Raw genomic sequence first — 23,935 nt, forward strand, 5'->3', positions numbered from 1 at the left:
AGAGGGTCAGGCAGTATCTATGGAGGCAAAGGGATGGACAACATTTCGGGACAGGAGCCTGGGTAAGGACTCAAAGTATAAAGGGGTGATCGCAGTAAAAGAATTGAGGGGATGAGCTTAGGCAGGAACTGACAAGTGATGGGTGGATGCAGGTGAGGAAGGGTTGGTGAGCAGATGGAATGTAGGGGGAATGGTAGAGACATTGACAGAAGCTGGGAGGTGATTAATGGAGGAAACAAATTATGGAATCTAACCAGAAAGAAAAATGATGAGTGAAACTAGATGAGGAGGAAGTTGGTGAAGGGATAGAGGGCCAAGTAGGTGGAGTTTGTGGCTAATTGGCAGGCCAGGTAGGGGAAGGGAAAGAAACTGGGGCATCATCACTGTTCAGCTTCCATCTCTGCTCCCTGGCTTCTGTTTTTAGTTCATTCATATGATTGGAGGACACGTTATTTTGGTTCTCATCAGATTTGGTGATTTCAATTCTGTCAATTGTTGCTGCCTGTGGAAATATAAGCATTCCTCATGTCCTTTAGCGCCACTTCCCCTACAACCATTGGCTGGTTACTCAGTGCTTTGTGCCAATTTCAATTCGAATCCTTCCATGTCTACAGACCTTGTTCCACCGTCTGTAAATTGAAGTCAATCTGAATTCTTAAACCCTCCAGTGGACATGGAGAATGAATTAAACAGTGGGAGTTCTTTCTTAGCTAGTCCCTCGAGATATAGGATGACCTGCTTTCATTCTGATTCTGTGGGAGCGAGATGGTTGATGTACTGTACCAAGTGGCACAGATTTGCTGTATAAGAGGTCCATTCAAGAGTTCAACAGCGGGATAGAAGCTGTTCTTGAGTCTGGTGGTGCGTATTTTCCAATGGAAGGGGGAGAAGCGAGAGCATCAGGGGTACGTGGGGTCTTTGATTATGCTGGGTGCTTTTCTGAGACAGAGAGTAGTGTAGGCACGTCCAACAGAGGGGAGCTTGATTTTCTGGCTGGACGGAGCTATGTCCACACCACTCTTCAGTTTCTTGTAGTCATGGCAGAGCAATTCCCATACCAGTTGCCAGGCTATGTATTCCATTAACCATATGTTTTACCTTATGGCTGAGACGTGGACTTCAAGTTGTCAATGCTATTCTAAATGATCCTGATCCACTCTAAGCATTAAAGTGACAACGTTTCTTGGAAGTTAGTCGGATGATTCTTGGAAGTTAGTCAATTTTTCAAAGTGTTGATAATGTCCCTGAATCTTTTCCTGTAGCCTTCTGGTAACAATTCCCAAAACAGGCTTCTTCTGAAATTTGGGTATCAGCCAAGTCAAAAAGCTGTCCAATATAGCTGGCTGACCATAACTAGAGGCATAGTATTCAGGATACTGACTTGAGAAAAACACTAATGTTGTTTGATTTATATTTCCAGTAGATTTGAAGGATTTTGAAGAGACAACATTGGAAATATCTCTTAGATGCTTGCTGTAAGTAGTCAAAGTCTCAGAAACATAGCAGGTTGCTGCCTGATAGATAAGGAGGTTAAGGTATTGATTATCAAACAACCAAATCCTCGGATTGTATTGACACATTGAGGACAATAGTAAATTTTATCATCGGTTGTCTTTATTGAGAGCTATGAGCAGATATTTTCCAGGGTCTGAAGTTGAATTTTTATTGTCAGAGGGGGATGCCGATCACTTCTATTTAAGTTACATATCTCTTAAATGCCTTCCAGCTCCAGTTAATTATCTCAGTAAAGGATATTTCAATTTGTTTTTCTTCAGACTTTGTCAATGAATCTCTGTCAGTCCACTTTGCTTGAAACTGGGAGCAGTGGGAATACTAGCAATTGATTAAGGGAACTTACCTCAGCTACAACTGATCTGATGAAAGTTGGCTTCTTTTATCATCTCAAGAGAGAGACTTGGCATTGTTCCTCTTCAAGTCTAAATGGGGTGTTCAAAATAATGAAAGAATTTGATAAAGTGAATGACATTTTTCTATTGGCAGAGAGATTAACAGAGCTGGCATTGAAACTTAGAGCATTAATTTGCTTTTTAAATTTTCCCTTCCACTGCCTTTTGAAGTTGATCAATTTCCAGGGCCTTGTGTATAGCACCATTCTATATGCAAAGGCCTAGACAAAAATGTTGGCAGACTTTATAAGACTAGTGGGCATCAATCAAGCCAAACTACTCCTTTCTAATACTCCAAACTGCATGGTCCTCCAAATGGGACCAATGAGTTATGTATTCCTGTCCAAAGCAGCTGTGATAGGTTTAACTCCCAGACAGCAGAGGTGGAAAATCAGGTTGGCGCCAGTAACACTGGGTTATTGCCCACTATGTAATGATATGAAGAAGTGGAAACAGGCAGCATTTAAAGCTGGAGCAGATCAAGGCCAGCCAGGGAAATGAGGTGGGAGGTGATATTCCATACTTGGAATATGGCTTCTGCTTCCTCACCATGTCATAATGTATCCCAGGTGCAAGATTACAGAGGACAAAGCCTCTATTAGGGAAAATACAGGACCCAGAAATCTACCTATTCCATCAGACTGAGTTGTCCCAAGTTCTATTTAGCCTATAGCCTCTAGCTGGCCTCCAGCATGCATGATTCCCTTCTCCCTAACCCAAGGCTGCTTTTACTGCCAAGATCACTCCATGTAGAAACCACACTTTACTGAGACTTTTGATTGAGATTGTTATTCTATTCTGAAAGCTCCATTTATTGGCCTGAATGTACATTCTAATCACATCACAAAATAACTTTTCCAAGCCCATTCTAAACACAAAACATAGAGAATGGCAGCACTGGAATGGGTCCTTCTGTCCATTGTGTCTTTGCTGATCATTTAAGCCATATTTATTTGTTTAAAGATACAGCATGCAGCAGGCCCTACTGGCCCAACAAACGGCACTACCCAGCAACCCACCTATGTGTGTGATCTGGATCCATTCTCCTTCACGACTCTGTTTATCTGTCCCTTAAACTTTATTATCATATCTATTTTCACCTCTACTCATGTAAATCCACCCCTCTCAATTTAAAACAATGTCCAGTGAGATTTTGCATACCACCCTGGAGAAAAAGAACCTCCTGCAGCCTCTTGTAACTCCACTTTGACTTTCTATCCAATCCATGCCTCTCATAATTTTAGACATATCTATCAATGTTTCCTCAGCCTCCGACACTCCAGAGAAAACAACATAAGCTCATCCAATACCTTATACTCTTTTATCTAAGCAACATCCCAGTGAACCTCTTAAAAGCACATCTATAGAAGGGTCCTGACGATGGCTCTCGGCCCAAAACGTCGACTATATCTCTTCCTGGAGATGCTGCCTGGCCTGCTGCGTTCACCAGCAACTTTTATGTGTGTTGCTTGAAATTCCAGCATCTGCAGGTTTCCTCATGTTTGCGTCTATAGAAGTTTGTTAGTGTGTGCGGTGATAAGCCAAACCTCCTTAACCAACTAAGAAAGTAAAGATTCATGTGCTCTTTCCTTGATTGCAGATATGTACTTCCCCCAGGCATTTCATGCACTATGCTAACACCCAGGAAGTTAACACTGCTAATGGATGATCAGGACCTAGCGTATATTAGGGGCAATGACAGGTATGATATCAAGTCTACAGAGGGTGAAGTTTGGGAAGATGGGTAAAAGGATATTGTTACACCCGACTTTAAATAATAAAGGTATGGGTTCAATTTTCAGTGGCTTGAGAGCTGAGGTTCATGTGGAGACAGGAGATGTCCCAGGAAAAGGCTGTAATGGTGGAGCCGATGGACACAGCTGGAGTCTGCCACTTATAATCAGCTCCGACACATGGTATGTTTGGATTCTGAATAAGCACCCATTACATTGGATCTATTGATGCTTCAAATAGAACTTGAATGGACATCGAAAGAATATAAGTCAACAGGAATGTGGGTGGATAATAAAGGACGCAAGTGTATTTTATCAAAGGTTATTAGAGTGCACACTTTAAGGTGCAAATATTGTGGCCTCAAGGGAATGATGGAGCCCAACATAGATCAGGAAGTCAGGAGGTCTTTGACAATTGAATTGAACATAACATTTGGAAGACTAAAGGGCATGGCAAGATTTCTAATGGTGAAGTGAGATAGGAAACAGAACATAACTATTAACTATCACTCCTCTAAAAGATGAGGGTGCTGGCATCTAGCCATTTGGCTAAGATGTCTGACACAACAATGTCAACCGTTTGAAACATTGGGATAGTGGCTAGACAACTTTAAATGAAGGCTTGCAATTAGCATGAAAGAGATATTGGAAACAATATAAAATGGAGCTAAAGGGTATGGATTATACTTCTGGACACTAGTTTAAATGTAATGAGCTCAAATACTGGTAAAAGCATCACCAACAAACAATAATAAGAATTGATGTTAACATTTTTAAAAGACATAAAATTTTACAACACTAGATTGGGAATTCTAGTCCAATTAGCTTTTACCAATTCATGCGTGATGTTGATGGTGACTGCCCATCAGGCTGTGATGGGAAATGAAGTGAATGTGGCTGACAAAATAATCAGCTATATAAAGCATTACTTCTTTAATTTAATGTAAGCTCCGAAGAATTAGCATTTAATGGCAACTCGTTAACTGAGTATCAGATCAACAAATACCTTGTCTATTTTTTAAAGAAATTTGGTAACCTGCAATATCCATCGAAGTTTGAGGAATTGTGTGGAATGACTAGAATGTGATATGCAGCTGATTTTGGTGCATGTCGCCTGTTCTCATGCAGTTATGGGGTTACAGAGTTGTACAACTCATTAACAGCCCCTTTGACCCATTGAGTCTGTGCAACAATCAGACGTTCATTGACAAGATTTTTTATACCAATCTCCTGCACATCAGGGAAACATGCAATGACAAATTAATCTACCTTTGATCTCATGGAGGAACAGCGTGTAGGGAAAGCATGCAAAATCCATTCAGACAGGACAGGAGATCAGGATTAAATCTGGGTATTGAACACTCTGAGGCAGCAGCTCTATTTGTTGTGCCATTTTGTTGTGTTTTGAGATATATTCCTTGTGATAATCAGTTATGCAAAGTCTGTGACTAACAGAGTCTAATCCTCTCTCTGATGTCTGATGTGTAGTAAACACTATACAGTATAGTTTATCTACTGATACAGACCCATCTAGAACCTCCTGCAAGACAAGCTTGCTTTGCATTCCAATGGTTTTCAATTGGTATCAGAGGCTTCACTAATCTAGGTCAGAGAAGAAGGAGAAAGTGAAAACTTCATCTATCGTCTCCTTGCCATATTTACTCAAAATGTGCCTTTTTGACTTATCTGACCACCAGATCTCCAAATTGTCCTATTTCTGTGTTTTTTATTCTATCAAATGAAAACCACCTAGGGACAATGAGAGACCATCTGATTTAAGAGTCTTTGCAGTTTATTTCAATCAAAGACATGCACTTGTAATTAAGATCATGTGTTGGCAGAGAATATTGTTCTAAGTATCCTTTTTTCAGATGATAGGTTTATGTCAGGTACTTAGAGGTGTTTATTTTTTGCTTTTTGTGTTCTAATTGTGTTCTTTCTTGTATAATTGTGTATAACACATGAATCATTTATGACTTTCACTTCGCATCTTCATAAAAATCAATTAAAGCAAGAGAGTAGAACTCCTCTTGTCATCACTTAGTCATCATTTATCCCTTGACAAAAGATGATCTCACTCTATTTTATTTCTGTTTATTAGTCATGGAAAAGTACAGCACAGAAACAGGCCCATAGGCTCATCTAGTCTGTGCTGAACCATCTTTACCTACAAACTAATTTCAAAAAGAACTAACTAGCTGTGAAATGTTTTACATAATGGAACAGGTTTTCAAATACCTGAAGGTTAAGGTCATACAAGAAAATTACAACTTAAAGAACAAATGATGGGTGGAATGAGGGAAAGAAATTTAGAACACCTTGATAATTGTTACATATGTGGATTCTTTAGCATTCTTCACAATCCAAACACTCAAGGATTGGGTGCACAGAAAGACGAAACCAAAAGAGCCTTTCAAGGATGGAGAGGAAATCAGTGTCCTCTAGAAGCAGCACTTTGAAGAATACCTCAAATCCAAAATCTTTCCTTGCAAAAATTGATCCTTTTTCTATTCCACATGATACGAACAGATCCAGTCTTACTGCTACCAAACATTGTCAAAAGGATATGCACCAAAATTTTTTTTTAAAAAAAAACAGGTCTCAAGTTGATGATATCTCTTCAGAAATTCTGAATCTTGGTTGAAGTTCTGAAATAAATTCTATAGCTTCACCTCCAACAGCTGGAAAGGAGACGATGTGCTTGATGACTTCCAAAATGCTGTAGTCATTACACCTTAGGGAAACTGTGGACTGTTTCTTGTATCTCAGAAACAAACCTCTAGGGTAAAGACAGGCATGGATGATGAAATTCACCACAAGCTTTGTCTGTCTGAGGAGCATTTGAAGACTTCAAGTCTTCAAACGCAGTACTAAGCTCTTGGACTACAGTACTGAACGGTGACTCCTGTACATGTGTATGCTTCAGTGATAAGGTTCTTAGGGCAATAGCGAGGCATCAACAATGACGTCTTCCTAAAATCATCCAAATCTAATGATCAATGTCAATGCCAATGTCCTGTCCAACGGCATAGAGATTACTTCTCATTCTGCTTCATTGTGCATGTCAATTTTTTCATATGCCTAACTATGAAATTCTGAAACACTCTACACTCTATCGTGGTTGTTTTCAAGTCACCCTGAAAAGATATAATTTTGCCACTGACTCTTGGAAATCCCTAATCCATGACCACTCAACATGGGGAAGAGGTAGTCAGGATGGCATTGAGAACCTTGTGTTTCTTCTTCAGGGCTACACAGAAGTCCAATGAAAATAACAGAAGTGTACCACCTCCAAAACTAAACACCCTCCAATCCACCTACCCTATTATCCCTCTCCTTCCTCTTCTGTACCAAGGTCTGTGGTTCCCACATTGCCTTCAGCAGCCATTTCATAACTGATGGACCTGGAGAGAGAGTAGTTCACCCTCTACTCCAAGAGAATGTCAAGGAAAGCTGAAATATGAGTTGCTGGAGAAACTTTAGGCACAATGTAAACATAACATGTTCTTAATGTATTAACTACAGCTGTACAAGCACAAATAATTACTGCTGTAATGGACATAGCAGTAGCTGAAGCTGAAGCAGATGTGTAGATGGGGTCAAAAGTTATAAAGGAATTAACTGAGTGGACAAGTCATGTCAAATGGAATTTAAAATGAAGAGGTTCTACTGTGCATCTGAAAATGGTATTTCTGTATTTTTCTTAATACAGTACTGAGAGATTAAATGGTGAGGATTCACATGGCTGGATGTCATTGTACTCAGACAACTGAAAGTCAATGTATAACTAAGCAGGGAAGCATTAGGCTAATGGATACTGGCTTTTATCTAAATAAGTGAGGAAATGATGATTCAATTTTACCTCAGTCTATGTTTGCCTTTGGAAATTTGTGGAGAAAATTTTGTCGATAGTCTTACATGGAGAGGCAGAATTTGACCTTATGAAACTGGACAAGTGGTGGAATTGTTCCAGGAGGAACATTTTGGGAGCAGTGACTGTAATTACATCAGTTTCTAGATAGCCATGAATAAGCTTGGTCAGGTCAAGGTCGTTAAGTGCTGATTTCAATAGCAGAAGAGAGGACCAGATAAAAGAGGGTTGGAAGCAGATGGTTCAGGTAAATTGGTGATCCAATAGAGGTATTTGATTTTGAAAGGGGTTATTAATGTAGGCTTAGAGACAAACTTGGCACATGAAGAAGGGACCACAGATAGTGGATATGGATTCAAGTGGACTCAGCAGAAAGCTTTTCCCCTGAAAGGAGTTGAAGAGGTGTGTGTTGGTCAGCTTCTGGAGAGAATCCCTATTAATTAGAGGGAGCAAGATGATTGCATGGGACAGTTACAGAGAGAATGTACAAACTTCACAAGTCCATCTTCAAATCTCGACTGCTGGACTTGTAGGACAGAAGAACTAGCTGCTGTACTACTGTGCTGACCAAAACTGAAGATGTAAATATCCATATATTATTAATTTTGGACTGTACTCCTGAGGTTTTAGAGTTTATTTTATGTATATATTCTTCGTCATGCCGCAAAATGTTGAGCTGCTAAACTGTGCTTCATTTCTCCACAACAATGACAATAAAGATATTCTTCTTCTTCGTCGTCTTCTTAAACAACTTAATCTCCACTGATATAATCACTACGGTATATAGGACTATACTAAATCCCAGTAGAGGTCACTTGTGAATAGCGAAGGAAAATTTTGAAAGATGGAAAGATAACACCTATGGATGGAAAAAGTGCATCTTGATAGATATTTCCAAAACTAGGAGTCACTTCCTGTGAAAATCATCAATGCAGCAGAACTTGCTAAGTGCCATTGAACACTGAGGACAGATATATGCAGGAGATTGGGGAAAGGTGTACTCCTGAAGAATGGTCTTGTTCCAAAATATGGACTATCTATTCATTTCCATCGATGCTGCCTGACCTGCTGAATTCCTCCAACATCCTGCATGTGTTGCATAAGATTTGTGGTCTATTTGGATTCAGAATTGGCTTGGCCTTAGAAGTATTGCTCAACGCCTAGTCTTCTGCAGGGATCTGTATTGGGACCTCTGCTGTGTATGACATGTATGTAAGTGACCTGTATGAAAACATAGAGGGATGTGTTAGCAATTTTGCAGATAATGATAACTGGTGGTGGTGTGAATAGCGTAGAAAACTGGCAAAGGATGTAGTAGGATACAGATTGGTTACATATATAGGTGAAGAAATGGCAGATGGAGTTCAGCCTGGGCAAATGTGAAATATTGCACTTTGAGAGATCATATCTAAAGAAAGAAGCTTTACACTATTTATGACAAAAGAGTTATCTGGAGGTTAAGTCCATAGCTCCCTGAAAGTGGCTGCACAGCTTGATAGAGTTGTTAAGAAGGAGTATGGAATGTTTGCCTTTATTCGCCGAAGATATTAAGTTCATGAGTCAGGATGCTGCAGCTTTATAAGCTAACTTTCTAATTTGGCCACATCTGAAGCATTGCATTCAGTTCTGGTACCCTATAGATGAAAGACGTTGAGGCTTTGGAGAGGGTGCAGAAGAGGTTTACCAGTTAGAGGGTGTGTGCCATAATTGTCACAATGGGGGTGGGGAACGGACCCAAATGCAAGACACAGACACTGAAGTACCAGGAACAGTACTGGACTAGAGTAGGGACGTGACAGGATACAGGCAAGAAGCAGGGACAAGAACGCAGACTTGGGCTAGGGAAAGCAGGACCAGGACTAGAAACCATGGATCAGGAGACAAGGCTTTGACTCTGAGCCTGAGACTGTACAAGGACCCAGAACCTGGGTCATGCCTCGGGCTTGGACCCCAGAAACAGGCAAGGACATGACATGGCTTCAGGACAGGACATGGCTGGGGTCTAGAGGCCTGAGCTTGCAGACAGGCTGGGGTCTTTGCTCTTGAGCTTGGCTGCAGGCTGGGACCTTCAGGCTCAGCTTCTTGGAGCTTGACTGCAGGCTTGGGATCCTCGAGGTTCGTGTTCTTGGAGGAACTCCTGGGCAGGACACGGAACTTCACCCCACAGAGCCAAGGGACAGGGAGGGACAGACCCAACCGCAGGGTAACAGCAATCAGCCTGGCTTACCTGACAATGGTAAGGGACAGGAAGGGATAGAACAAACCACAAGATAACAGCAGTTACAGCCTGGCTTACCCAACAGAGGCAAGGACAGGAAAGGAGCTCAATCCAGGGTGGCTCTGACTCTCAGGGCAGCCAGCAACCTTGGCTGGCTACAGAAACAGCCAAATCCATACCACAATGACTGTTCCAGCAAGTGGCAACAAGGCTCCATGAAGCAGTGGTCCTCCAACCAGCCCTAGAGATCACAAATGGTTTCACTAGCCTTCCATCAGCAGGTTGCTCCAAGGGGGACTGACAAGACAAACCAGCAGCCCACACTCAACCCCAAGGCTACTTATATTCCAAGCCCCAAGACGGGAATCAGGTGCCTATGCTTAACTCAATCAAACGAGGGACAGCTGAAAGACCGAGAGTCCTGAGTCCACTGACCGGTGGGTGAACCGGAATGTGGACTTCACGGAGCGGACCATGACAATAAGGAGAGTTTGGACAAATTTGGATTATTTTCTCTGAAGTGTCAGAAGCTGAGGTGAGTCCTGATAGAGATTTATAAGATTGAGAGGCATAGATAAAGTAGACACTCAGTATTTTTCCCCAAGGTTGAAATGTCTAACACTAGAGGCAAAGTAGTTAAGGTGAGAAAGTTCATAGAAAATGCGTGGGTCAATTTTTTTTACGTAGACTGTGGTGGGTGACTGGAATGCACTGCCAAATGTGGTGGTGGAAGCAAATATGGTAGAAGTGTTCAAGAGGCTCTCAGTAGGTGCATGAGTTTGCAGGAAGTGGAAGGATATGGACATGCATTAACTGAGAAGGGAGTTGGGATTGATGTGTAGGTAGGAGAGATTCGTTTAGCTGGGCAATTGATTATAAATTGAATTAGTTTGGCAGAAAATCCTGGACCTAAGGACCAGTTCTTATGCTCTAATGTTCATATTCTACGTTCTTTGAACTTGCTTGCATGGTAACAATGACTGCATTTATTTATTATTTAGTAATCTCAGTGGACAGAAGCTTATCCAAACTGTAATATTTTAGTGACACACACAAAATACTGGAGGAACACAGCAGGCCAGGGAGCGTCTATGGAAATGAGTAAACAATCGACGTTTCAGGCAGAGACTCTTGATCAGGACTGGAAAAAAAAGAGAAAAATATTACCATGGAAGAAATGATCTTCTATCCTGTTCTAATAAAAGTTGCTGGTGAACGCAGCAGGCAGCAGCATCTCTAGGAAGAGGTACAGTTGACGTTTCAGGCCGAGACCCTTCGTCAGGACTAACTGAAGGAAGAGTGAGTAAGGGATTTGAAAGTGGGAGGGGGAGGGGGAGATCCAAAATGATAGGAGAAGACAGGAGGGGGAGGGATGGAGCCAAGAGCTGGACAGGTGATTGGCAAAGGGGATATGAGAGGATCATGGGACAGCAAAGAAAATTGGGAGGGGGAACCCAGAGGATGGGCAAGGGATATAGTGAGAGGGACAGAGTGAGAAAAAGGAGAGAGAGAAAAAGAAAAAGAACGTGTGTATATAAATAAATAATGGATGGGGTACGAGGGGGAGGTGGGGCATTAGCGGAAGTTTGAGAAGTCAATGTTCATGCCATCGGGTTGGAGGCTATCCAGACAGAATATAAGGTGTTGTTCCTCCAACCTGAGTGTGGCTTCATCTTTACAGTAGAGGAGGCCGTGGATAGACATATCAGAATGGGAATGGGACGTGGAATTAAAATGTATGGCTACTGGGAGATCCTGCTTTCTCTGGCGGACAGAGCGTAGGTGTTCAGCGAAACAATCTCCCAGTCTGCGTCGGATCTCGCCAATATATAGAAGGCCACATCGGTAGCACTGAACGCAGTACATCACCCCAGCCAACTCACAGGTGAGTGTCGCCTCACCTGGAAGGACTATCTGGTGGTAAGGGAGGAAGTGAAAGGTCATGTGTAGCACTTGTTCCGCTTCCAAGGATAAGTGCCAGGTGGGAGATCGGTGGGGGGGACGAACGGACAAGGGAGTCGCGTAGGGAGCGATCCCTGCGGAAAGCAGAGGTGCAGGGGAAGGAAAGATGTGCTTAGTGGTGGGGTCCCATTGGAGGTGGCAGCAGTTACGGAGAATAATATGTTGGACCCGGAGGCTGGTGGGGTGGTAGGTGAGGACCAGAGGAACCCTATTCCTAGTGGGATGGCGGGAGGATGGAGTGAGAGCAGATGTGTGTGAAATGGGGGAGATCTGTTTGAGAGCATAGTTGATGGTGGAGGAAGGGAAGGCCCTTTCTTTAAAAAAGGAGGACATCTCCCTCATCCTGGAATGAAAAGCCTTTTCCTGAGAGCAGATGCAACGGAGATGGAGAAGGAGATGGCATTTTTGCAAGAGACAGGGTGAGAAGAGGAATAGTCCAGATAGCTGTGAGAGTCAGTAGGTTTATAGTAGACATCAGCTGATAAGCTGTCTCCAGAGATAGAGACAGAAAGAACTAGAAAGGGGAGGGAGGTGTCGGAAGTGGACCAGGTAAACTTGAGGGCAGGGTGAAAGTTGGAGGCAAAGTTAATAAAGTCAACGAGCTCAGCATGCGTGCAGGAAGCAGCGCCAATGCAGTCATCGATGTAGAGAAGGAAAAGTGGGGGACAGATACCAAAATAGGTTTGAACATAGATTGTTCCACAAAGCCAACAAAAAGGCAGGCATAGCTAGCACCCATATGGGTGCCCATAGCTACACCTTTAGTTTGGAGGAAGTGGGATGAGCCAAAGGAGAAATTATTAAGAGTAAGCACTAATTCCGCTAGACGGAGCAGAGTGGTGGTAGAGGGAAACTGGTTCCCCTCTACCACCACTTCTGTTAATGCTCCACCTCCCCCTCGTACCCCATCCGTTATTTATTTAGATACACACATTCTTTTTCTCTCTCTCCCTCTGTCCCTCTCACTATACCCCTTGCCCATCCTCTGGGTTCTCCCCCCTCCCACTTTTCTTTCTCCCTAGGCCTCCTATCCCATGATCCTCTTGTATCCCTTTTGCCTATCACCTGTCCAGCTCTTGACTCCATCCCTCCCCCTCCTGTCTTCTCCTATCATTTTGGATCTCCCCCTCCTCCTCCCACTTTCAAATCTCTTATTAGATCTTCCTTCAGTTAGCCCTGATGAAGGGTCTCGGCCCGAAACGTCGACTGTACCTCTTCCTATAGATGCTGCCTGACCTACTGCGTTCACCAGCAACTTTTCTGTGTGTTGAAGGAAATTCCAGCATCTGCGGATTTCCTCGTGTTTGCGTTCTATTCTGTTCTATCAGATTCCCCTTCTCCAGCACTTTTTCTCTTTTATCTATCAGCTTCCAAGCTCTTTACTTCACCTCCTTCCCCCTCTCCCAGTCTCAGCGATCACCTACCAACTTGTACCTCTTCCTCCCCTCCTCCCACCTTCTTACTCTAACTTCTCTTTTCATCCCTGTTCTGATGAAGGGTCTCGGCTTGAAACATGACTGCTTACTCTTTTCTCATGCTGCCTGGATTTTGTGTGTGTTGCTTGGATTTCTAGCAGACTTTCTCATCTTAATATTTTACTGGCCTTGACTTCAGTTGACCTGCGTTAAGCAAAATTCTTAATGCCTGCTATGGAAAAATCAAAAGAGGGTTGCCATGTGTATTAGCTTAACAATATCTAGACTATGCTTTCAAAAAGTTAGGAAGTTAGACATTAATATCTCAAATGTGTTTCCTTAAGTGCTATTGTGAAATAAAAGTAGTCAAAAAAAAGAATTATTTCTAACTTTAATTATTTTTACAGCCTAAGCTAGAGAGGTGAAGTTTAAGGAGTGAAGGAAGTCACAATGGCAAATGCTGATTTTTTATTAAAGATTCACAGATAAAACCACAAGATTGATCCACTCTTTTTGATATCAGGGAGTTAAAAGCTGCACATTGTCACAGCTGTCAACAAATTGCCTCTTTGAATGGCAGAACGTTTAGAGATAAAAGAGTTTGAACAGTGACCCTTTAGCCATACGGTAGCTGGAAATACACGTGTATTGGAGCACATCAGTACCTTCCATCCTCTCAAGCGGCTTTTCATATAAAGTATAGAGTACCAGAGCACTACAGCACAGAAACCGGATAAGTTTCAAACAAGGAAAGGAGGAAACTATCACCACTACCTCTTCCTATCCCACAATCTGTTTTGAGTAGACATCCATAGTGATGTTCAAAATGAGGGAGAAGTCAGAATACACATGTGGCTCATTTTGGTATAGAACAGTAAAAATAAAACTAATTGCTTTGCATTGTTACAGTTACTGCCTAAGTCAGTGCATATCTGAGTTATACTGTCAGTCCCATACACCAGTTCGTGCCAGTGTGCAAATTACAAGTAGCTGTTATGTTATGAAAAAGCTAATCTCCTTCATTTATTTGTACATTGGACATGGACATTATTTTCCAAGTCTATATTCATTATCCATCCCTCAAATGGCACTCAGTGGACAATTTAGAGTTACCACAAGGGTGGTTCTGGAGTCACAGATGTACCAGATGAGGACAGGAGGGCATATCTTCTGTTCACAAAAGCAAAGAAAGTTTTATTATAGCACAATGCCATAAATTACAGAACCTGGGCCTCTGTACCTCCCTCTGCAATTGGATCCTTGACTTCCTAACCGGAAGACCACAATCTGTGTAGGTCGGGGATAATATCTCCTACTTGCTGACGATAAACACTGCTGCACCTCAGGGGAGAGGGGTGTGCTTAGCCTACTGCTCTACTCTCTCTATACCTATGGTTGTGTGGCTAGGCATAGCTCAAATACCATCTATAAATTTGCTGATGACACAACCATTGTTGGTAGAATTTCAGGTAGTAATAAGGGGGCGTACAGCAGTGAGATATACAGTGGTATGCAAATGTTTGGGCACCCCAGGTCAAAATTTCTGTTACTGTGAATAGTTAAGTGAGTAGAAGATGAACTGATCTCCAAAAGTCATAAAGTTAAAGATGAAACATTCTTTTCAACATCTTAAGCAAGATTAGTGTATTATTTTTGTTTTGTACAATTTTAGAGTGAAAAAAAAGGAAAGGAGCACCATGCAAAAGTTTGGGCACCCCAAGAGGTTTGAGCTCTCAGATAACTTTTACCAAGGTCTCAGACCTTAATTCACTTGTTAGGGCTATGGCTTATTCACAGTCATTGTTAGGAAAGGCCAAGTGATGCAAATTTTAAAGCTTTATAAATACCCTGATTCCTCAAACCTTGTCCCAACAATCAGCAGCCATGGGTTCCTCTAAGCAGCTGCCTAGCACTCTGAAAATTAAAATAAGTGATGCCCACAAAGCAGGAGAAGGCTATAAGAAGATAGCAAAGTGTTTTCAGGTAGCCTTTTCCTCAGTTCGTAACATAATTAAGAAATGGCAGTTAACAGGAATGGTGGAGGTCAAGTTGAGGTCTGGAAGACCAGAAAACTTTCTGAGAGGATTCCTTGTAGGATTTCTAGAAAGGCAAATCAAAACCCCTGTTTGACTGCAAAAGACCTTCAGGAAGATTTAGCAGATTCTGAAGTGGTGGTGCACTGTTCTACTGTGCAGCAACACCTGCACAAATATGACCTTCATAGAAGAGTCATCAGAAGAAAACCTTTCCTGCATCCTCACCGCAAAATTCAGCATCAGAAGTTTGCAAAGGAACATCTAAACAAGCCTGATGCATTTTGGAAACAAGTCCTGTGGACTGATGAAGTTAAAATAGAACTTTTTGGCTGCAATGAGCAAAGGTATGTTAGGAGAAAAAAGGGTGCAGAATTTCATGAAAAGAACACCTCTCCAACTGTTAAGCTCGGGGGTGGATCGATCATGCTTTGGGCTTGTGTTGCAGCCAGTGGTACGAGGAACATTCCACTGGTAGAGGGAAGAATGAATTCAATTAAATACCAGCAAATTCTGGAAGCAAACATCACACCGTCTGTTAAAAAGCTGAAGATGAAAAGAGGATGGCTTCTACAACAGGATAATGATCCTAAACACACCTCAAAATCCGCAATGGACTACCTCAAGAGGTGCAAGATGAAGGTTTTTTCATGGCTTTCACAGTCCCTCGACCGAAACATCATCGAAAATCTGTGGATAGACCTCAAAAGAGCAGTGCATGCAAGACGGCCCAAGAATCTCACAGAGTGAGAGGCAACAGAGTGATAGGGCTTTGGCCCAACAGGCTTAGGCGGTAACAGGACAAGGCAAGGTAGATTTACCAGTGTTATTTGTGGAAAGTAGGAAGTATGTGTGTGAGGCCAGTTTTCTGTGCTCAGTGTTAGATGTGGGAGGTCCAGGAGTCTCCCAGCCTCCCAGACGGCCATACCTGTACCGGTGTGTCGAGCTGCAGCTCCTAATGGACCGAGTTGGGGAACTGGAGATGCAGCTCGATGACCTTCACATGGTTAAGGAGAGGGAGGAAGTGATAGAAAGGAGTTATAGGCAGATGGTCAGAGCGGGGCCACAGAAGACAGACAAGTGGGTCACAGTCAGGCGGGGGAAGGGGAAGAGTCAGGTACTAAAGAGTACTCCTGTGGCTGTACCTCTTGACAATAAGTACTCCTGTTTGAGTACTGTTGGGGGGGACAGCCTAGCTGGGGAAAGCAACAGTGGCCATGCCTCTGGCACAGAGTCTGGCCCTGTGGCTCAGAAGGGTAGGGAAAGAAAGAGGAAGGCAGTGGTGATAGGGAACTCTATCATTAGGGGGTCAGACAGGTGATTCTGTGGATGTAGGAAAGAAACTCGGATGGTAGTTTGCCTCCCAGGTGCCAGGGTCCAGGATATTTCAGATCGTGTCCAAGATATCCTGCAGTGTGTGGGAGAATGGCCAGAGGTCGTGGTACATATTGGTACCAATGACATAGGTAGGAAAAGGGAAGAGGTCCTGAAAAAAGACTACAGGGAGTTAGGAAGAAAGTTGAGAAGCAGGACCACAAAGGTAGTAATCTCGGGATTACTGCCTGTGCCACGTGACAGTGAGAATAGGAATAGAATGAGGTGGAGGATAAATGCGTGGCTGAGGGATTGGAGCAGGGGGAAGGGATTTAGATTCCTGGATAACTGGGACCTCTTTTGGGGCAGGACTGACCTGTACAAAAAGGATGGGTTGCACTTGAATCCCAGGGGGACCAGTATCCTGGCCGGGAGGTTTGCTAAGGGTACTGGGGAGTTTAAACTAGAATTGTTGGGGAGTGGGGACCGAACTGAAGAGACTGGGGAAGAGGAGGTTGGCTCACAAATAGAGAAAGCCTGTAGACAGTGCGAGAGGGAGGATAGGCAGGTGATAGAGAAGGGACGTGCTCAGAGCGAAGGTTTGAGATGCGTCTATTTTAACACAAGGAGTGTTGTGAACAAAGCGGATGAGTTAAAGAGCGTGGATCAGTACTTGGAGATATGATATGTCGGCCATTACAGAGACTTGGTTGGCTCAGAGGCAGGAATGGTTACTTCAAGTGCCGGGTTTTAAATGTTTCAGAAAGGACAGGGAGGGAGGCAAAAGAGGTGGGGGGCATGGCACTGTTGATCAGAGATAGAGTCCCAGCTGCAGAAAAGGTGAACGCCGTGGAGAGATTGTCTACGGAGTCTCTGTGGGTGGAGGTTAGCCACAGGAAGGGGTCAATAACATTACTGGGTGTTTTTTATTGGCCGCCCAATAGTAACAGGGATATCAAGGAGCAGATAGGGCAACAGATCCTGGAAAGGTGTAATAATAACAGAGTTGTCGTGATGGGAGATTTTAATTCCCCAAATATTGTTCGGCATCTCCCTAGAGCAAGGGGTTTAGATGGGGTGAAGTTTGTTAGGTGTGTTCAGGAAGGTTTCTTGACACAATATGTAGATAAGCCTACAAGAGGAGAGGCTGTACTTGATCTGGTACTGGGAAATGAACCTGGTCAGGTGTCAGATCTCTCAGTGGGAGAACATTTTGGAGATAGTGATCATAATTCTATCTCCTTTACAATGGCATTGGAGAGAGATAGGAACAGACAAGTTAGAAAAGTGTTTATTTGGAGTAAGGGGAATTATGAGGCTATTAGGCAGGAAACTGGAAGCTTAAATTGGAAACAGATGTTCTCAGGGAAAAGTACAGAAGAAATGTGGCAAATTTTCAGGGATATTTGTGTGGAGTTCTGCATAGGTACATTCCAATGAGACCGGGAAGTTATGGTAGGGTACAGGAACCATGTTGTTCAAAGGTTGATTGGTTTGTTTGTGGAAATCAGCAGCAATGGATGTTGGGAAATTTCTGGCATTGCCAGCTCCTGAGGCATTAGCGAAAGCCAAAAGGGATGAGGCACTGGAAATTGCTAAAGAGCTGGAGCTTACTGACATAAAGCCAGCTATGACAAAGCCTGAGTTTCAGAGGAAAATAGTTGAGTGTTATATAACTAAGGGGAAATTTGATGAAGCGGTTTTAGAGAAGTTTCCTGTGAGTAAAGATGTGATATGGTTACAGCTGGAACAAATAGCATTAGAGAAACTTAAACAAGAGGCTGAAGTGAAACGACAACAATGAGAGGCTGACTTACAACAAAAACGATTAGAGGCTGAGTTGGAACGAAGTTGATTAGAAGCTGCAGAAAAACAGAGGCAGTTTGATGCTAGAGAAGCAAATGGAGGGAAGAAGCAGACAAGCAGAGGGAGTTTGAGCTAGAAAAGATAGAGAGATTGAAGTAAGGAGGTCTAGCAGTAGACTCTGGTGTTAAGTTTGTTGCCAGTCAGGAAGTAAAATTGGTCCCTCCATTTAATGAGGCAGAAGTTTATAAACATTTCCAGCATTTTTTGAGAAAGTTGCTTTGAGTTCACAGTGGCTGAAAAATCGTTGCCCTATCCTTTTACAAACTGTAATTAAGGGTAAAGCACAACAAGTTTATATGGCCTTATCCATTGAACAGGCAGCTGATTATGATACTGTGAAGCAAGTTATACTTAAAGCTTATGAATTGGTTCTGGAGGCTTATAGACAAAGATTTAGAAATCTGAAGAAATTGGTGAACCAGACTTATGTGGAATTTGCCTATGACAAATCTGTGTGTTTTGAGCGATAGTGCACATCTAAAAATGTGAATGGAGGTTATGACAACTTGAAAGAGTTGGTTTTAATTGAGGAATTTAAAAGGTGCATCCCTAATGACATAAAGGCGTATTTGGTCGAGAAGGACACTGCCACATTGCAAGAGTCTAATAAATGAGCAGATGAGTTTGCTCTAACCCACAAGGGTAAGTTTACTCTGAGTAAAACTTTCCAAAAGAGTAGCAGGGATAGTCAGGGTTAACCAGAAATTAAATCGGAAGCTAGTGATAAAGGTAAGGATGAAGGGAAGCAAGTGAAGGAAAAACATTTTGGTCCTATTTATCACTATTGTAGGAAATCTGGTGATGTTATGGCTAACTGTTTCCGTCTGAAGAAGGAGGAAAAAGGGGCAGTTCCAGATGCCTATGTGCAACACTTTGAAACATCAATAAACCCGCAAGGTTCAGGACATTCAAAGGAGGCTCTGTCAGGGTCTGAGAGGTCTGACTGAGTTAGGAAGAGATTTGATCATTTTATGTCAGAGGGATTTGTTTCCGTGAATGAAGGGTCCACCCAAGTACCCGTAAAAGTTCTTCGGGATACTGGGGTTTCTCAGTCACTTATGTTAGATAGTGTTCTAGAGTTTAGTGATGAGACTGCCATTGGTGAGGTAAATCTTATATGAGGTATTGGGGCCCACCTTATATCTGTACCTCTGCACGAAGTAGTTTAAAGTCAGGGTTAATTTCAGGACCTGTTAAAATCAGACTACATCCCAGTTTAGAACATAGAACATAGAACATAGAATAGTACAGCACAGTACAGGCCCTTCGGCCCACAATGTTGTGCCCACCCTCAAATCCTGCCTCCCATGTAACCCCCCCACCTGAAATTCCTCCATATACCTGTCTAGTAGTCTCACTAAATTTCACTAGTGTATCTGCCTCCACCTCTGACACAGGCACCAACCACTCTCTGAGTAAAAAACCTTCCTTCAATATCCCCCTTGAAATTCCCACCCTTTAGCTTAAAGCCATGTCCTCTTGCATTCAGCAGTGGTACCGTGGGGAAGAGGTGCTGGATGTTCACTCTATCTATTCCTCCTAATATCTTGTATACCTCTATCATGTCTCCTCTTATCCTCTTTCCCTCCAAAGGGTAAAGACCTAGCTCCCTTAATCTCTGATCATAATGCATTATCTCCAAACCAGGCAGCATCCTGGTACATCTCCTCTGTACCCTTTCCAATGTTTCCACATCCTTCCTATAGTGAGGCAACCAGAAATGGACACAGTACTCCAAGTGTGGCCTAACCAGAGTTTTATAGAGCTTCATCATTACCTCACGACTCTTAAACTCTATCCCTCGACTTATGAAAGCTAACACCCCATAAGCTTTCTTCACTACCCTATCTACCTGTGAGGCGACTTTCAGAGATCTGTGGACATGTACCCCCAGATCCATCTGCTTCTCCACACTACCACGTGTCCTGCCATTTACTTTGTACTCTGCCTTAGAGTTTGTCCTTCCAAAGTGTACCACCTCACACTGCTCCGGCTTAAACTCCATCTGCCACTGCTCAGCCCACTTCTGCATTCTATCAATCTCTCTCTGCAATCTTTGACAATCCTCTACACTATCTACAACACCACCAACCTTTGTGTCGTCTGCAAACTTGCCAACCCACCCTTCTACCCCAACATCCAGGTCGTTAATAAAAATCACGAAAAGTAGAGGTCCCAGAACCGATCCTTGTGGGACACTACTAGTCACTACCCTCCAATCCGAATGTACTCCCTCCACCATGACCCTCTGCCTTCTGCAGGCAAGCCAATTCTGAATCCACCTGGCTAAACTTCCCTGGATCCCATGCCTTCTGACTTTCTGAATAAGCCTACTGTGTGGAACCTTGTTGAATGCCTTACTAAAATCCATATAGATCACATCCACTGCACTACCCTCATCTATATGCCTGGTCACCTCCTCAAAGAACTCTATCAGGCTTGTTAGTCACGATCTGCCCTTCACAAAGCCATGCTGACTGTCCCTGATCAGACCATGATTCTCTAAATGCCCTAGATCCTACCTCTAAGAATCTTTTCCAACAGCTTTCCCACCATAGACATAAGGCTCACTGGTCTATAATTACCTGGACTATCCCTACGACCTTTTTTGAACAAGGGGACAACATTCGCCTCCCTCCAATCCTCCGATACCATTCCCATGGACAACGAGGACATAAAGATCCTAGCCAGAGGCTCAGCAATCACTTCCCTCGCCTCGTAGAGCAGCCTGGGGAATATTCCATCAGGCCCTGGGGACTTATCCGTCCTAATGTATTTGAACAACTCCAACACCTCCTCTCCCTTAATATCAACATGCTCCAGAACATCAACCTCACTCATATTGTCCTCACCATCATCAAATTCCCTTTCATTGGTGAATACTGAACAGAAGTATTCATTGAGGACCTTGCTCACTTCCACAGCCTCCAGGCACATCTTTCCACCTTTATCTCTAATCGGTCCTACCTTCACTCCTGTCATCCTTTTGTTCTTCACATAATTGAAGAATGCCTTGGGGTTTTCCTTTAACCTACTCGCCAAGGCATTCTCATGCCCCCTTCTTGCTCTCCTCAGCCCCTTCTTAAGCTCCTTTCTTGCTACCCTATATTCCTCAATAGGCCCATCTGATCCTTGCTTCCTGAACCTCATGTATACTGCCTTCTTCCACCTGACTAGATTTTCCACCTCACTTGTCACAGATAGTTCCTTCACCCTTCCATTCTTTATCTTCCTCACCGGGACAAATTTATCCCTAATATCCTGCAAGAGATCCCTAACATCGACCACATATCCATAGTACATTTCCCTGCAAAAATATCATCCCAATTCGCATCCGCAAGTTCCAGCCTTATAGCCTCATAATTTGCCCCTCCCAATTAAAAACTTTCCTGTCCTCTCTGATTCTATCCTTTTCCATGATAATTATAAAGGCCAGGGAGCGGTGGTCACTGTCCCCCAGATGCTCACCCACTGAGAGATCTGTGACCTGACCCGGTTCGTTACCTAATACTGGGTCTCATATGGCATTACCCCTAGTGGGCCTGTCAGCATATTGTGACAGGGATCAGTCCTGGACACACTTAACAAACTCTGCCCCGTCTAAGCTCTTGGAACGAATCAGGTGCCAATCAATATTAGGGAAGTTAAATTCACCCATGATAACAACCCTGTTATTTTTGGACCTTTCCAAACTCTGCCTCCCAATCTGCTCCTCTGTATCTCTGCTGCTACCAGGGGGCCTGTAGAATACCCCCAATAGAGTAACTGCTTCCTTCCTGTTCCTGACTTCCACCCATACTGACTCAAAAGAGGATCCTGCTACATTACCCACCCTTTCTGTAGCTGTAATAGTATCCCTGACCAGTAATGCCACCTATCCTCCACTTTCCCCCCCTCTGTTCCTTTTAAAGCACTGAAACCCAGGAATATTGAGAATCCATTCCTGCCTTGGTGCCAGCCAAGTCTCTGTAATGGCCACTAGATCATAATTCCATGTATGTATCCAAGCTCTCAGTTCATCACCTTTGTTCCTGATGCTTCTTGCATTGAAGTACACACACTTTAGCCCTTCTGCCTTACCACCTTTACACCCTTTATTCTGCTTCTCTTTCCTCAAAGCCTCTCTATATGTTAGATCTGGCTTTACTACATCTTTCACTGCTCTATCGCTCCTGGTCCCATCCTCCTTACAAATTAGTTAAAACCCTCCTGAACCATGCTAGCAAACCTACCTGCAAGGATATTGCTCCCCCTCGAGTTCAGGTGCAACCCATCCAATCTGTACAGGTCCCACCTTCACCAGACAAGACCCCAATGATCCAGAAATCTAAAACCCTGCCCCCTGCACCAACTCCTCAGCCATGCATTCAACTGCCATCTCCTCCAATTCTTACCATCACTATCACCAGTGGATGGTGTTTCTTTATTGTTAGGGAATTACCGAGCAGGTGGAAAAGTTGTTCCTGCAGTGCAGCTGACAACTAAGCCGGTCACTAATGATCCAAAACTGGATTCTAACATGTATCCCTCCTGTGCAGTAACCCAAGCTATGGAAAAAAAGTCTGCCAAGGCAGCTGGTTCTGTGTAGCATGCATCTGCTACCCATGACAGCTTGAATCTGGATTCAGATTTAATAATTTGTTTGGTAACTTTTTTACCTTCATTGTTTGATCAACATTCTTGTAGTAAGTCTGACCATAAAGACTTGTTTCTGTCTAGGAAGGAGATGATAGCGGAGCAAAGCACAGACCCTGAGATTGCCACCTTAAGAGGAAAAGTTCTCCCAGATAACAAGATTGAGAAGGTGCCAGTAGGGTTTTATTTCAAGAGTGGGGTGTTTATGAGGAAGTGGAGACCACCTGAGATTCCTGCAAGTGAGGATTGGGCAGTTGTTCACCAGGCAGTCATTCCTAAAGTCTATAAGAATGAGATTTTAACTTTGGCTCATAGTATGCCATTGGGTGGCCATCTTGGTCCGAATAAAACTGTGAACAAGGTTTTTAAACACTTCTTTTGGCCTGGGTTGAGGAAAGATGTGGCAACATTTTGCCGAACTTGTCACACTTGTCAGGTTGTGGGAAAACCTAATCAAGTCACCCCAGTGCCCCATTGCAACCTATTCCTGCATTTGGTGAACTGTTTTCTAAAGTTATTGTGGATTGTGTTGGCCCATTGCCAAAAACTAAAGCTGGCCATCAATATTTGCTGACCATCATGTGTACAGCATCTAGGTTTCCAGAAGCAATACCTCTCAGGAATATAAAAGCTAAAACTGTGTTGAAGGCTCTCATAAAGTTTTTTACTTTATTTGGGTTGCATAAAGAAATCCAGTCTGATCAAGGAAGTAATTTTATGTCTGGATTATTCCAGCAAGTAGTTTATAAACTGGGAGCCAAACAGATTACATCGTCTGTGTACCATCCAGAATCACAAGGGGCCTTAGAAAGGTTCCATTCTACCCTCAAAACCATGATCAGGATGGTTTGTGTTGAAAAGGAGAAGTATTGGGATGAGGGAGTTCATTTGATTTTGTTTGCAGTAAGGGAGTCAGCGCAGGAGTCCCTAGGCTTTAGCCCCTTTGAACTTGTGTTTGGGCACAGAGTCCAAAGACCTTTG

Source organism: Mobula hypostoma, chromosome 7, assembly GCF_963921235.1.
Source record: "Mobula hypostoma chromosome 7, sMobHyp1.1, whole genome shotgun sequence".
NCBI lineage: Eukaryota > Metazoa > Chordata > Chondrichthyes > Myliobatiformes > Myliobatidae > Mobula > Mobula hypostoma.